The following is a 15,690-nucleotide window of genomic DNA, read 5'->3' as shown; positions in this document are numbered from 1 at the left end:
GAACACATATTGTCGGATGACAGCAGCTTGCCAATAATCCCTCACTTAGACCGGATCTATAGCACCAGGATCAGCTTTCGCCGGCTCTGGCTCCACTGTAGGAAAGTGGTTTTGTCTCGTGAAGCATCCACAGTGCATCCTGCGCTGGTCAGGGTTTTTCTTTTTTTTTTTTTTCCTGCGGTTGATTACCCATCATGCTTTTCTGGTCTCCTTATTCAGCAAAAGGCTCGGGCTGGTTTTAAAATTATTGATAATGGTGCATGTTTTTCCTTCGCCTGCTGCATGTTTAATGCATGCTGTGACACAGCGCTTGGCCTGTGGCGCGGATGTGCATTAGCCTGGATTCACACGAAGACGCGTCCGGCTAAACCGCAGAGAAGTGCAGCTCCGGTCCCAACATCACTTTCCTGACAGACAGGACCAGCCCTGCTGGAGCTGCTGCATACTGAGTATATATCACATCCGGACTTTCTCTTCTCTCTCTTTTTTTCTTCTTAAAGAATTAGTCTTCATCGCGGCTCAGCATCATCACCCCACGTTGCTATTGTCAGGCGAGACAACAAGCATCCAGAGGAGTTTAATAAAGGAGAACGTTCTAATGTGGCCAGGACTGAAAATGAAGCGTGGGTAGTATCAGGGGAGCTGCTTCACTGATTACACGATGTGGTTGAATAAACATGAAAGAAAAAGGCTATAACTCTTAAAGCAGCATTAATTAACTTGAGGGCAGCTGAGCCAGCTGTAAACACAAATTTCACCACACTTTGTGATGTTCTTGTGGCAAACGTCTTCGCAAACAACATCTACCAAGCGTGCGGCTACGGGCAAAATATAAATCTCATGTGCTCTCATTTAGCTCTGATTTGTTCTCCACCTGTAAAAGCAGGAAGTCCACACTGAACATTAATGAAGGTTTGCTTCCCATAATAACAATAATGCTAATAAGATCTGAGTAAGTGAAGCCAAATAATGAAGATATGAAGCAAAGGAATTGAAAATGCTGCAAGTTTACAGTTACATTATTTAAATTGTACTTGATTTACAAATACTAAATGAAAACTACATTAAAGGAACTGAAGACTATTTCTTTATCGCTCTCATCTTAGTGTTTCACACCGCACGGTGAAGCAGTTTGTGATTGTTGTCTTTTGAATTTCAAGTTGATTACATGGTGCAAATTAGCAAATCAAATAAAAATAAATTTATTTGTCCCCAGAGGGCAGTTTGATGCACACAGAGCAGCATTAAAAGTACGAACACAGAATACAGATGAGTGAGCAAATCAGTGGTTCAGGTCCTGTGAATGGACTGGTCGACCACAGAGACCCAGGAGCCAGGCATCATACCTTTATTTAGATATGTGAAAAATTACAGCCTGTACCTGTTAGACTTCTAGAAGTATTTTTTTCAATGGATCATTAAGAGTTGCTTATTGTTAAACTTCAATAAACCTCATTATATCTATAAACCTCACCACCAGATTATCACCACTTGTATCTACCACAAAGATTTATGACAGTTCTGATGTTTTAATTAAAAAAAAGATGGATTGTAGGCTCAAATGTTAATCAACATGCCAGCATTTCATATTTTCCATCCTAAAATAAACCCAGAAGTACAAGAATTTGGCCTGATTTCAAATGATAGCTGATTAAAATGAGCATCATTCATCTTACCAGTACAGGTGAAGCCAGTGAATTATTAATCACTGGAGACTGGCTCACTGGATGAGGACGGGGGCCACATGAAGCCCACGGGCCACCCGTTGAACCCTGCCCAAATTGGGAGGACCACCATTATGACTGTTGTTACTGTTCAGATGTCAGCTGGAGGATTTTACTTCATAATTCATATTATTGAACCCTGCTGTAACATCAACTAAAGTTAAATAACTCATGATCAACATTAATCAAAAATATATGTGATAAAAAAGTGTGTGTGTGTGTGTGTGTGTGTGTGTGTGTGTGTGTGTGTGTGTGTGTGTAAGTCCTCTTTCTGTGTGGCCTCATGTGCAGAATCACTCCGTCCTCCTATCAACACACTGATGGACACAAACTTTTGTCTTGTCTTCCGATTCCCACGACAGCCGCTCCTCCATATTTTTGTGAGACCGCCATATTCGCGACTTGGCACCCAGGGGCTGACTGTGACACTGTTGCCATGGTGACCGGTCAGTCTGTTGACCCTGCTGCCCGGCAGACTTGTGATTGGTACACACACACACACACACACACACACGCACGCACGCACAGTGTCTGCAGCACACATGGCAGATCTGTCACCATGTTGGCAAGGTCGAGCATGTTTCCCTTGTTTCTCTGGCTGTCTTTTTCCTCACACACACACACACACACACACACACACACACACACACACACACACACAGACGCACACGTGCGAACACAAACACAGATCGGGTTTGTCCATAAATAAACATGGAAGTATGCGTCTGTACATTTTCTGTTGTCGTTTCTCTGCAAATTCCTCCTCTGCCAGTTTCATTTGAGACAGATAGATTCATCTCACACACACAAACACACACACACACACACACACACACACACACACACATGCTGGATCTTCCTCCTCTGGCTTCAAGTGGTCACAGGTGGAAGTGAGTGATGCTGAAGATGAAGACCCTCCCCCCGCTCTATTTACCCCGTCACGTGGAGGGAAGTGTGTCATTGTAACTCACTCTTTCAAGCCTGTGGATATAATGACCCAGATGAGTGGCACACACACACACGCATACTGACACATCTTCATGCACACACACACACACACACACACAGACACACACACGTGCTGCCATGTTGTGTCCCCCTCCTCTTCAGGAGTAATGAATGCTGATGAGGGCGTCCAGGGAATCACTGAGTCCAGCACAAAGGCGCGCTGCTAAATAATGATGTCCGGAGTGACAGGGAGGCAGCGCAGCTCTGTGTTTCCTCCTTCTGCTCGCTCTGCCATCGTCAGGCGGGACTGCACTGCCTGCGGGTAAAAGACGGTACATTACTCACTGTGCTGAAAACGCGTGCCATTTTCCCTCATTCCTCATTTCCTTTCCATAAGTGGAATGAATTTTCTCGAGAAATGTCGTCGAGAACATCAAACCGTTCCTGAAGCAACACAGTTTTAGACTGAATCTAAAACTTAAACTTAATCTGTGACTGACGGCAGGTTCAGGACGTTACCGCCTGCTGTATCCAACCTGAGGCTGCTGAGCAGTGGAGCCATCGCAGCTGAGTATTGATTAAGGCTCATTACATCGGACAGGAGGACAATCCATCACAGGGCGAGCACATCCACTCACATTCTTTCTCACAGGACAATTTAAAGACACCAAATTCATGTCAAATGTGTGTTTCTGGAACTTCTAAACAGCGTGCGCTGCCTTAAGCCGCTCCTAGGACCTTGTGGCCGTGAGGTAAAATAAATATGGATGGCAGCTGCTTTTTAGATTTTAAAGACTCTCATATATCTCAGGAGAAGCAAGGTTACAGCGACATGGTCAGCAGATGATCAGACAAAGAGACCTGGAACCATCCAGGCTGGTCTGTAAGGCTGACTCTGGCTTTTGAGGGGCGACGGACTGCTGCTGGCCAACTGTCCGTTGGGTAATCTGATGATTCCTTGTGCCTGTTTACGTTTGAATAATTTTTACTGTGTTCTTAAAATAGCTTTTTTTTAAAGTTACAAATACCAAAACTCCTGCTGCCTTTTTTTAAATATGACTTTGATAAAACATATCAACTCTGCCAAACAGGAAAGTTTCACGAGAAACAACTTCTTGGATTTCATCAACTGATTATTCCAGTCGTGCTCACGCATACACACACACACACACACACACACACACACACACACAAACACACGCACACTCATTTAAAATCAGATGTCATTGATGCACGCAGGCTTTCAGGCTCATGCACGCATTGCTGTGAAGTCCTCTGATCAAAATGAAAGGCCCACATGATGTGTGTGTGTGTGTGTACACACTCTGTGATGTGGGAGTTGTATGTGTGCCCGCAGTGGCTCCTGTTTATGCATGTATGTTGTGTGTGTGTGTGTGTGTGTGTGTGTGTGTGTGTGTGTGTGTGTGTGTGTGTGTGTGTGTGTGTGTGTGTGTGTGTGTGTGTGTGTGTGTGTGTGTGTGTGTGTGTGTGCGTGGCGCGGCGTGATGTGTGTGTGCACGTCCCAGCTGTCTCGCAGAGCGCTCCCTGTTGTTTGGCCTGCCGTGGCAGACGGAGCTGGCACTGTAAACTCCCCGGATCAATGCTTGTTTGGTGGATTTCTCCATTTAATTCCACCTCAGTCAGCAGCACAACATCCTGCATGCAAGTGTGTGTTCCGTGTGTGTGTGTGTGTGCACGTTTGTGTCTATTTTATCATAATGAGTGGTATATGTGAGCGTGTGCACAGGAATGCTGCAGGAGGCCTTGCTGTATGTGGCTACTAGCATCCATGTGTGAGCTTTATTAGTCTACACACACACACACATACATACACACATGTACACAAAGAGCTCGGACTGGTGTGGTTAGGAGCTGAAGACAGCATCAGGCCGTCTGGCACCTCCCCCTTGCTTTGATTATACACACAGCGTTATTACTGGAGCAGCCCAACATCAGCATATTGATTCATCTCCCCCAATACCTGCTTTCATTTCACAGCCCGGCTCCCTCACGTGCACACCTTGCCACTGCACGCCTGACTGCACACACACACACACACACACTCACACGCACGCATGACAGAGCACACATACATGCATGTATTCTGACACCATGGACGTGCACATTAACACACTCACGTGCACCATTAGTGCAGACCACCCGCCCCACAATGAGCCCAAACCCAAGCTGTTAGGTTTTCTCCTCACAGTGTTGTCTCCCCTCTCTCTCCCCTCTCTCCCCCCTCTCTCCCCCCCCCCCCTCTCTCCCCCCTCCCTCCCCCCTCCCATTGTCACATCAGGGATTTCCAGCGCTCCCCACACGTTGCCGCCATCACGGCCCTGCAGATGTCACCGAGCTGCAGACACACCTCTTAATTTCTCTCTCCCTCTGATTCTCGTGGGACGCTGACGAGGGACCGAACAGAGGGCACTGAGTGCATGAGTGTGTGTGTGTGTGTGTGTGTGTGTGTGTGTGTGTGTGTGTGTGTGTGTCTACAAAGGGGGAAGGGAGCCGGGCAGGTTAATGAATTAGTAATTAGGATTGACATTGCGTCTGCAGCGGGTTTCCCCCAAACTCTTTGCGCCGCTCTCTCTCCCCGGTCATCTGCGCCTCGTCTGAACTCTCTTTGTCGTCTCCATCGCCCCGCCTCGTCCTCCTGGAGACCCCTCCTCACCGCTCTCCTTGCATAACCCCCCCTCTACCTGCCTGGCGGTGGGCCTCGCCTCTCTAACCTTCTCCTCCCCTTGTCTTCAAACGCACGCCGGGCTCTTTTGTTCTGCCCACATCATCCCCGTTGCTTTATGCATCTCGCACTTCTTAATTCCCCTTTCTATCGCCTTTTCTTTGTTTTATCTCTTTTTCGGTCAATTTCTACCCCAACACACACTCGCATGCGTCTTCCTCGGTCTCCGTCTAATGTGTTATTGATTGCCGGAGATCAGAAGGTGCTGACGTTCTCAGTCCAGGCAGACGTTACATTAAAACTTGGCACTGCTGAAGGGATGTGTTTGAGACGCTCAAAGGAAAACATCGTAAAATCCTGGCACCCGCCAGCACACATCCATATGTGCGATTGTGTACCGGTGTGTCTGTCTTTATGACCTTGAGGTGCTCCAATAGGAAAGTACTTCTGAATCACTTAAAGAGGACGTGAGCGTATGAAGACGGAGGGGGAATGGTGCGGAACAGAAATGGAGGAAATGAGTGAAGATGAGTGGTGCAGGAAGGAGAAAGGTCATTCCTGCTTTTTGAAGGTCAGAGGGGGACAGGTGAGACCGACAGGAGAAGACAGGTCTGGATCAGAGTCTGATCAGTGTTGTGTAGAAGATAGATCATATTTCATCCAACAGACTCACAGGTTTTAGAAAAACAATTACAATCCACTCCCCAGCTTAACAAAGATGAGCAAACACACACGATAAATACTTGGGCTTGGATGGGGTTTCTGAGTTTGCATGTTCTCCCTCAGCACACCTGAATTAACGTGTGGCTGACAGCTGACTCTGAGCTGTGACGGATCTCTCACAGACTCTACCTTACCTTCACCTGAAGCCAGCTCACGTTGGTTCCAGCACTGAAAAAACCGATAAGTGAAGAAGAACAGAGCGCAGACAGAAGGACGTGTGCTCTCTGCTGATTCCACTGGAATTCTTTGCCACATGGCCCCTCAGAGATTTAATTAGTGGTGTTTCTCTTTTGATTGATCTGTAATTATGGTCCCACCACAAAGTGAGGACGACTGAATGACTGTTTACCTTCAGAAAGGAGAAATTGAGAAAACTCCTCAGAAAAACAAAAGCCCCACTAGAGAGGAAGGAGTTTCTTTAAAACCAGAACACGTCACAGAAACGCCTTTCCTCTCTAAAGCAAAGCCCAGTGTAGAAGATTTTATTAAAGCACAATGGAATCAAATATAAGGCCCGTGGGCCAAGACTGGCCAGCCAAAGGTGTGATCTAACCTATGGGATGACCTTGCAAAGTGAAAAATAAAGTCAAAGAAAAACATTTAAAGTTTTTAAATAAAAAAAAAAAAGTCAATTGTAATGTATTTACTCACTTGGACCTGAGTTGATAGATTACTGTATATAAGTATTCTATTCTACAGAAATAAATATTAGCATTGGGTTCTAATTTATAAAAACATGCCTGCAGAAGGCAGCAAATGGTAAAATGTTCATCAACACGTCTTCTAGACTTTTATCCAATTCAATTGCAAATGACAAACCCGCAGATGTTCGCTGCCTTGCTCAGCTGCCAGTATCTCAGCCTCATGGAGCACAGTGACTACGTGTCAGGCAGACTATCGACTGGTCCATGGGTCATGTTTTCCCTTCCAGACATCAGATTCCAGTCAAAACCCAGCTGAGAGCATGACCAATGCAGCATCCAGGATATGACAGCTGCACTTTAGACCTTGGATAAGCACTGTTTGGCCATCTGTAAATCATCTGCATGTTTTCTTTTTTTTAAATCTGGTCAAACTCACAAACTTTTCCTATCATTTGGTGAGGAAAACAAATGCGGGAACAGGGCACCACCATGCCCACCCTGCAGCCACGGATGAAGTTAGTCCGCCTGCTTCTGGTGGCATTTGGGCGCCTGGTCTGATCTGACCGCAGCTCAAAACTACTGCTCGGCGTTAATCCTCCCTGCAGGCTGCAACAGGCCCTCCGGACGCACCGTGCGTCCTGACCGCGGAGATCCGGGAGATCCGGGGGAGGGGGGTGGAGGGAGGGGGGGGAAGGAGGGACGGAGGGATGGTGCTCCGGAGCCGTCCGGGGAGCGCATCGACACGGTCTGAGCGGAGAGGAGGAGGAGGAGGAGGAGAGGAGGAGAGGAGAGAGGAGAGAGGACGCTCATCCATCCATTCATCAATCCGCTAAGTGATCGCGCTCCGTCGCCTGGACCTCCCGCGGCGGACGTGAGTAACGGCCGCCGCACGCGCACACCGGCTGAGGAGAGAGAGAGAGAGGCAGAGAGAGAGAGAGAGAGAGAGAGAGAGAGAGAGAGAGAGGCAGAGAGAGAGAGAGAGAGAGAGAGAGAGAGAGGCCGTCTGTCAGTGTTATTCCCCGGTGTGGATGTGGAGAGACGGAGGGGGGAGCCAGGACCACCGCCGCCGACTCACTCTCGCTTTCAGCCGGCGACCGGACGCGTCTGAGCCGGTAAGTGGAGGGAGCCCTCACGTCGGAGACATTTTGAGCTCGTGCGGCTCGTGCGTTCGCCGTTTTCTTTATCCGGCGGACAGAAGCGTGCTGTGGGGAGCAGGTATTTCACCGGGACGCTGCAGAGAGGGGGGCTTTTCCTGCTTCTTCTGTAATAAAATGCGCAAGCTTCAAAAAAAGCGGTGTTTGGGGGGCTTAATGGAGATGCGCGGACCGTGGGATTTTTATGGAGTGTGTGTGTGTGTGTGTATGTGTGTGTTGGTGTGGGTTTTTTCTCACTCCCTCTCTCTGTCCCCCTCAGAGAAGAGGAAGGAGAAAAGCGTTTCCTCTCCTCTTTTAGGAGGACAAGTCGATCTTGAAACGCGACCAAGGTCTATTTTGGAGGAAAAGAAAGACACCGGCCTCAATTGAGCTTGAACCGTGTCTCCCAGCCATCCTGTTGTCATGGTTACCGGCTGGAGGAGGCTGGGAGAACATGGCTCTCTCTCTCTCTCTCTCGCTCTCTTGCACACACACACACTCACACTCTCTCTCACACACACACAGACAATAAGCTCTCTATGTCTGGTGTTTGTTTATGTGTTTCGAAGTCTTTCAGTGGGGAAAAAACTCATCCTATAGCAGCATTCTTGCACATTGAGATGGCATCTTATACACATACAGGGATGCTCTAAGCACCCTCAGGAATGCTAAACAGATCAGGAGCATTTAACTTGCTGTTAATTGTCTGCAGATTTCCACAGACGCTCCGCTATTTCGTTGAGGAGACACAGTGATGTATTGTGGAAGTGTCACGCTGCGCTCCTGGCCCAGGTCACGCCGTTTCTCTGCTCCGTCAGAATGTGCGACGCTTCTCTGAAGCAGATGTGTGATCGCCACTCATTTTTCATCCCCTCGAAGCGGAGTTGCTATTATCTTAATTATAGACATTTACATGTCTGGTCTGGATCCATTGTAATTCACCCCCTCTTCCCCTGATATGATAACTTTGAGCCGAACGTGCGCGCTCTCTCCCACTCCAGTGTAGTCATTTTGAACTCAAGGCGTCAGACATCCAGACACACCGGGCAGCAGCCCCAGACGTCTAAATGTCTAAATGTTCTCTAGTCGTCTTTCTCTCATGTCATTCCTCCTGTAAGACCGAACATTCATGTGCATTCAGGCCCATGTGTGGAAGATATATTGTTAGTGTTGCAGACGTGTTACATAAATCAATAATGGGATACAGAGGTGCAATTTGAGGGTTTATTTTTATCTTCTCACACCCTGGAAAAGGAGTCCTTAATGACATTGTTGACTGGATTGATCATTTCCTTGTGCCTGTGCAAAAAGTAAATCACAAGTGTTTCTTTTGTTGACTCTGTTTGATCATCAAACAGCAGATCCTCTTCTGCTTCACATGCACTTTGACACTAATATCCAAGAAGGCCACATGCTCAATCCATCCTCTGCTAAAATTCGGTTTCTGTAGGCTTCTTTATGCACCGAATGTTCTGATTCTGACCCACATTGTGGTTGGATAATCGCAGCCATTTTCCTTCCAGAGGTGTTCTGTATCTCCGATCCTGTCGAGACCTTACATAATACCCTGCTGGGCTCAGATGCATCACCTCACTCAGAGAGCTCTTGAGAGCGCCACAGAATGACAACTCACACTTAAAGAGCAGAAAGAATGAATGTTTCTGGGTTAAGACGGTGTCTACATGTCGCTCTCTCATTACGTTTTAATCATTTACTACTAATCTGCCGCGTATGGTTTTTTTGTTGATCACAACATGTAATGACTGAAGGAAGACTTCTTCTTTAGAGAAGCTGAACTGAACTATCTGATCTTGCTATCAGGCTCTATACTACTGTACAGCTTTAAAAAAAAGCTTTTCATTCATCTAATAATGTTTTTATAAATCTGTCATGTTACAGTGGATCAAATCTTTCATCTGATTTGCTCAAAACCTTCAGTTTCCTGGAGTTTTAATTCTGAAATTGACATTTTATGTGAAATTAAGTCAAAAGGATGGAAAAAATGGGCAGTTTGTTATGAAACGTTAGGATCAGGTCAGAATGTGAGCCAGAGCATATGTCCAGTGGAAGTGCTGTGTTTATGGTGTTCAGGTCCCTCAGAGGGGAATGTCAAGTGCTTTATGTTGCTCTGGAACAGTGTGTCCTGTGAACTTAATGTCTGTCAGGCCTCCACGCAGTATGAATCTGCTTTAAAATGACATTTAGACTCTATATTGATTTGTTGTGACCTTGAATTTCCAAATTCCAGAGAGCGAGCAGTGTTTTAAAGCAATCACAGCAACGTTATGTGAGGCTGTCTGCGTAAAGTAATGACTGAGAAGATGGGAGCACCCAGGGGAGTCGGCCAAAACAAGATAAATGACCAGATTATTGTGCACGGGTATTCAGATGTAAGCAGAGGATTAGGATGCTTGACCTTGACTACACAGAAGTGACATATTGGGGTGATCTGTCCGGCTGTTCCGCTCCAGTAGGCCAGTGTCTCTACTTGAGACGTCGCAGCCCTGCTGGTTTGACACAGAAAACACGGCGCACACTCTTCCAAACTGGCATCCTCCTGCCTTCCTGTCTCTGGCTCCTAGGCAGGAAATGATGGAATGATTTTGTTTTCCTCAGCATCTGTGCTTTGTAGCACAGCAGCATTTTTGAAAGGTGACTCTATCTCTGCACTGTGTGTGTGTGTGCGTACGTGTGTGCGTGCGTGTGTGCGTGCATGCAGGAGAGCTGCTGCTGCACCCAGCCTGGGTCAGTAGGTCATTTATAGAATGAGACTGCAGTGTTTTCTGAGAATGTCTCACTGATAGAGAAGAAGAAGACGTGGAGGAGGAGGAGGAGGAGGAGGAGGAGGAGGAGGAGGAAGAGGGAAGAGCGCTCCTTAGTATGCAGATATCACACCATCCATCAGCGTGCAGCTGGCAACTCCGTAAATTAATTTAGATCTCTAATTAGCCCTTTATGAAAAGTATTCACAGGGCCGTCCTGGTGGTCTCGGTCTTTAGTGTCTGATGTGATAACCTTTGCTGGGCTGATCCCTCTCTTCTCATCCTGATCGCTCTATAAGTTCTCCTGCAAACACAAAATGTGGTATCGCCCCACTGGCGCCCTACTTTACATACCGTGTCATTTACACGTTTGACATTGGGGCGAACAAGTTGACGTGAACGGCTGCGGTGAAGCGCCGCCACGGCGCCCTTCACACATGGCTTCTCGCCGTTGTAGCGCTGCCTTTTAGGAAGAAGCCCTCGTGGCGGCACGCCGCACCGACTAAAGAGCTGAGCGCTAATGTTATTGTTTGAAGTGAGAGCGGGCCGCACTACAAATGTAATGAGGTCAGCAGACAAGTTACAAGTGGCCAATTGGCAGCCTGTTCAAGCAATTAAACCCGGCGCGGCCGTGCACCGAGGCCCGCACGAGGAGTGCTGACATGTCAGACAGACAGACAGACAGACAGACAGATAGATAGATAGATAGATAGATAGATAGATAGATAGATAGATATTAAGGATTAAGGGGGATTAACTCTTTATGAAGCAGGATTTTCTGTAGCATGTGGTTAAAGCTGTAATTTCATCACTTCATATTACTCTGCTCACATCATATTGTGTCAGAGAGCCTCCTGCTGCATCGATCTGTCATTTTCTCCCACAGAATCCTGGGTAATCATCTTGTTCCCGTCACTTTCAGTGACATCTATCCATATTGCGACTCCACTCAAGCTACATCCTGCCCAAAGGCACGAGAGCATCCCATTGTCGTGTTTCTTTGGGTGATGTGTGCTTTGGGAAATGTCAGTGATTCCACTCTTTAAGGAAACAGCTCCACTGAACAGGAAATTGTGTTCTGTTAACTCAGGAGAAAATACCCCGAACGGCCAGGAGAATACAGATTTAACAAATATCTAGACGCCGACATTAGCGATGCTCGGAGCGGAGCGCTGGAGCTTTGTGAGCAGACAGGTACAGTCTGAAGCAGAGTTTGTGTGACGCTCAGTGAGTGGGAGGAACAGGGAAATGTGCTGTTTGGTTCATGCATTATTCCGGTCTGTCCACCCGCACCGCCGGCTCTGTTGTCATACCATCCACGCAGCATAATTAACTGCTCGTCCTCAGCTATGTGTGTTTGCAACAGTTGGTAGCAAAAAGAAACAAACAGTTAGCACCTTTTTTAATAAGCCGGCTTGGTTACGTTTTGCTCATATTATTTTTAATTATCAGTAATGCTGCTGACCCTCAGCAGCAGCATTAAGGCTGTGTAATCACTGTTAGTAATATGTAAAACAGTCTTCCTGGATTTCTTGTAGCTATTGCCCAAAACACTTGTCGTGAGTCAGTGAATTTCTTGTCAGTGTGTGTTCTCATGAGTGTGGCCTTTCACCAGGTACTCTGCTGATCTTCCATGAAGCATGTAATGAAGACTGAACTAGTGGCTTTAAGTTGATGTCACAAACAGATTCATTCACCATGTATGCAGTTACTCGTGTTGACACTTCACCAGTGTTTGTAGTTTTCCTGGAAAGAAACAAAACAGCACCGTGATGAGCTGTGAAATTATCTCAAATCCCTCTCCTCAATGTTTATTTTAAAGCCTCCAGTCTAATAAACTAGTTAATGTTGCCTCTGTCTTCTGCATGCAGGAGACCAGTTCAGTGTCTCATCGATCAATAAATTACACCATTGTGTGTGTTTATGTGCTTCCTCTGCAGTGTGTTTGTGTGTGATCAGCAGTGTGTGTGTCAGGAGGCAGACAGACCGAGTGAGGTATAAAAAGCTTCAGAGCTTTTTCATCAGCAACGTGGCCTTTTATTCAGCATTATTCTCACTGGACCGGTGGGGTCGACATAAAGACGGGGGAAGGTGGATTTCAGGTGTGTGTGCTCACGCGGTTGTGTGTTGTGCGCATGACTGACAGATAGACTGATTGCCATTAAAGGAAATTGATAAGTCTTAACAGCCCCAGTGTTCTGCTGACAAATGTGGACGGCAGTGAGTTCTTACTGATAGCCATTGTAAACACACATACACACACACTCACACACACACTTGCTGTATTCTCCATCCGTCCATGTGGGGCATCTGAACACATCTGCCGTCTCTCTCTCCCCCTCAGCAGCCGGATTCACAGTTGTGCTCACTTCAGTGGCCCTCCTCTCTCTTTTTTTCCACTGGATAAGACCCATTTACCTCAATTACTGCAAAACGAGAGGCTGAGATGGAGAAAATCAGGACTAGAGTTTGATTGTGCGATAGCAGAAAACATAATGTCGAACAGATGAAGAGGACGGAGTGGGAGAACAAACCCGGGACACTGGAGACACACGCAGAGCGAATTCCCCCACTTCTCCCGTCTGGTTTCATAACCGTTCGCTGCTTCCATTTATGGAGCTCTGTCACTGTTTTATTTGCGCGTGTTTGCGTTTGCCTGCATGCTAATATGTGCAAATTCCTCTTGGTGGAATAGCATAAACTGATGCAAATTGCACATGTTTGCATAAGCCTGGTGGTGCATGTTACGTGAACACGGGCTCCAAACCCAGCTGGAAACGTCTCTGCAGTGCTCAGTACCTGAATTTAGGCTCCCGGATATAAAATTGGAAAAGACAGCCAGGAAAATACAAACATAACGATGACTAAGTCCTGGAAAGGTTTCAGGTTTTATTATCGTGAAATGCTCTTTTATTACAGTATCGTAATGCAGATATAAATTGAATGTGATGTAAACTTTGAAGTGCCACATGGCTGATGTTTCTGCAGGAGGAATATACCGGTGACTCATAAATAATGCCAGCCGTTCCCATAATCCTTCAAGTAGAAGAAAATGAGATATTGGTTGGAGTGTTCTCTCAGATCATTTCAGCAGCAGTCGGAGAGAGAGAGAGAGGGAGAAGGAGAGGGATTAGAGAAGGTGACAGTAGCAGACAGACAGCGCTTGTGTTGTGGGGAAAAAAAAATACCAAAGTGCTGAAGCTTTGTTGTATTTTCAAAAGTCGGCCTGTTTTTCTTGCTGTGCCACGAGATGGATTCCACTTCTCCAGGCTGAAATGTGACGAGGAAGCTGGCAGCGTGCAGCCGAGGCGTTTGCTTCCATATTCTTTCCACAGTAACGCTCCCAATGGGTTCATGTGATGTGAGAGAAGTGTGTGATATCGCTCCACTGTGATGTGATGGTCTTATTACTTTTGAATATACAGCATCGTACTGAACTGCACCAATTTGCTCCAGCGGCTTTTTCTTAATGCAGGTTTGAAGCCTTCTGACGTCTTTTAAGGAAATAACTTGTGCAGTGGTTCTTAAAGGGGGGGTTGGGCCTCAGAAGGCCTAAGAGGGCCTCATAAAATTATATAAGCAGAGGTTAAAACTGTCATTTATTACATTGTTGTGAGTGTAATTGATAAATTAGGGTTGTGAAATATTATTCTTCTGTGCAAAACTGGCAGCCGCGCGATGCGCTCACTGTGCACGCTCACACTGCGATGTGGATGGAAATGTGATTTATGGGTCAGCTCTAATTTCCAGTCCTAATGAGGCTTGAGATCTTCATGGCTTCACTCCTTTAGCGTGTTACGGTCAAGTATCAAAGTAAGAAAGAGTTCAGCCTTAATTGGGAGCTTGAAGTGAAGGGCTCCGTTTGTACATTTCTTTTCAACTCTGCATAATTTGCATCATCCTTTCGTGGCCCTGATGAAACATTCAGTGAAGCCCCTGGCATCCGCACACTTGTGCAAAACCAACTTGCAACCCTGTAGATACAAATCTGCCTTCCGTCCGAGCTCGTCACATGTCCCCTCTCCTCTGCACTCAGGTTTCTGCTTCTGCTCGGTTTGACACAGAAATGTTCCCCAGAGGTATCGCATGCGATTAAGGACACTCATTTCAGTCTAACTGGGTCTTTACCTGCAACTGCATGCCATCAGAAAGTCTTTGAATCCCTGTAAATATTTCACTGCAGTTGCAGTACAAATCCCTGAGAGCGGATGATTCAGCAGAGCGGAGACGGAGTGTGTCTGAGGTCTGTGGTTGGATCATGCAGCCCGAGCCGCTTCCTGTCTGCTCGCTGCAACCGAATCACAACCCAGACGTCCGCGACATGAATCACAGGCTGGTGCCTGGTCAACTGTTAGCCGGGTTAACGGCACTTAGCTTGACAATGAAATGAAAACATGCTTTTGTTTTATAAAACGGATTATTTGACGATAGTTTTCTGATTGATAGTTCCTTTTAGTGGTGGTGGTTAGCACATAATCACCTGGGATGGGCTTCAGTCCCTTGTGATCTTAGGTGGAATGGAGTGTTTACAAAAGATGGATGGGATGGATTCTGGACTTTGTACATGTTTGACTTTTTGCGCAACTAGCAGTCAAAACAAGCGTATTTACTTCCCAGCGGCAGTTTAAGAGCGAACGCCGCTCCTCAGGCTCACTTCACAAGGATTTATAATTTATTAAAACCCTTGTTCAAATGGCCTGTCAGCAGTTTCACACACATCAAATTCCACACTAGACTACGTTCATTCAGTTCCATTTATATTCTCACTAAATAGCGCTTTCTTTCCATAACAAGGATAATACATCACAGCCGGCCTTAATGCACTCATAACCGGCTCTGCAGAGCTGTAATTAGGAGTTCCTCATTTGAATGTGCCCTTGAGCCTCGGTAAGGTTAAAGCGAGACCTCCTGTACAGAGACAGTGCAGGTGGGAGTCACAGCAGACCGAGTACATGCTAAAAGCTCACATTCACACGCCGAGAGCAGCTCTGTGGTTTGACTGTAAAATGAGCTGGTGGGATGTTTTTGACAGGAATCTGCAGATCTGCTTATTTTTTTTTAAAATAAATGCGT

This window comes from Salarias fasciatus, chromosome 2 (genome assembly GCF_902148845.1).
Source record: "Salarias fasciatus chromosome 2, fSalaFa1.1, whole genome shotgun sequence".
Taxonomy (NCBI): Eukaryota; Metazoa; Chordata; class Actinopteri; order Blenniiformes; family Blenniidae; genus Salarias; species Salarias fasciatus.
Note: the sequence above shows the minus strand (reverse complement) of the source record.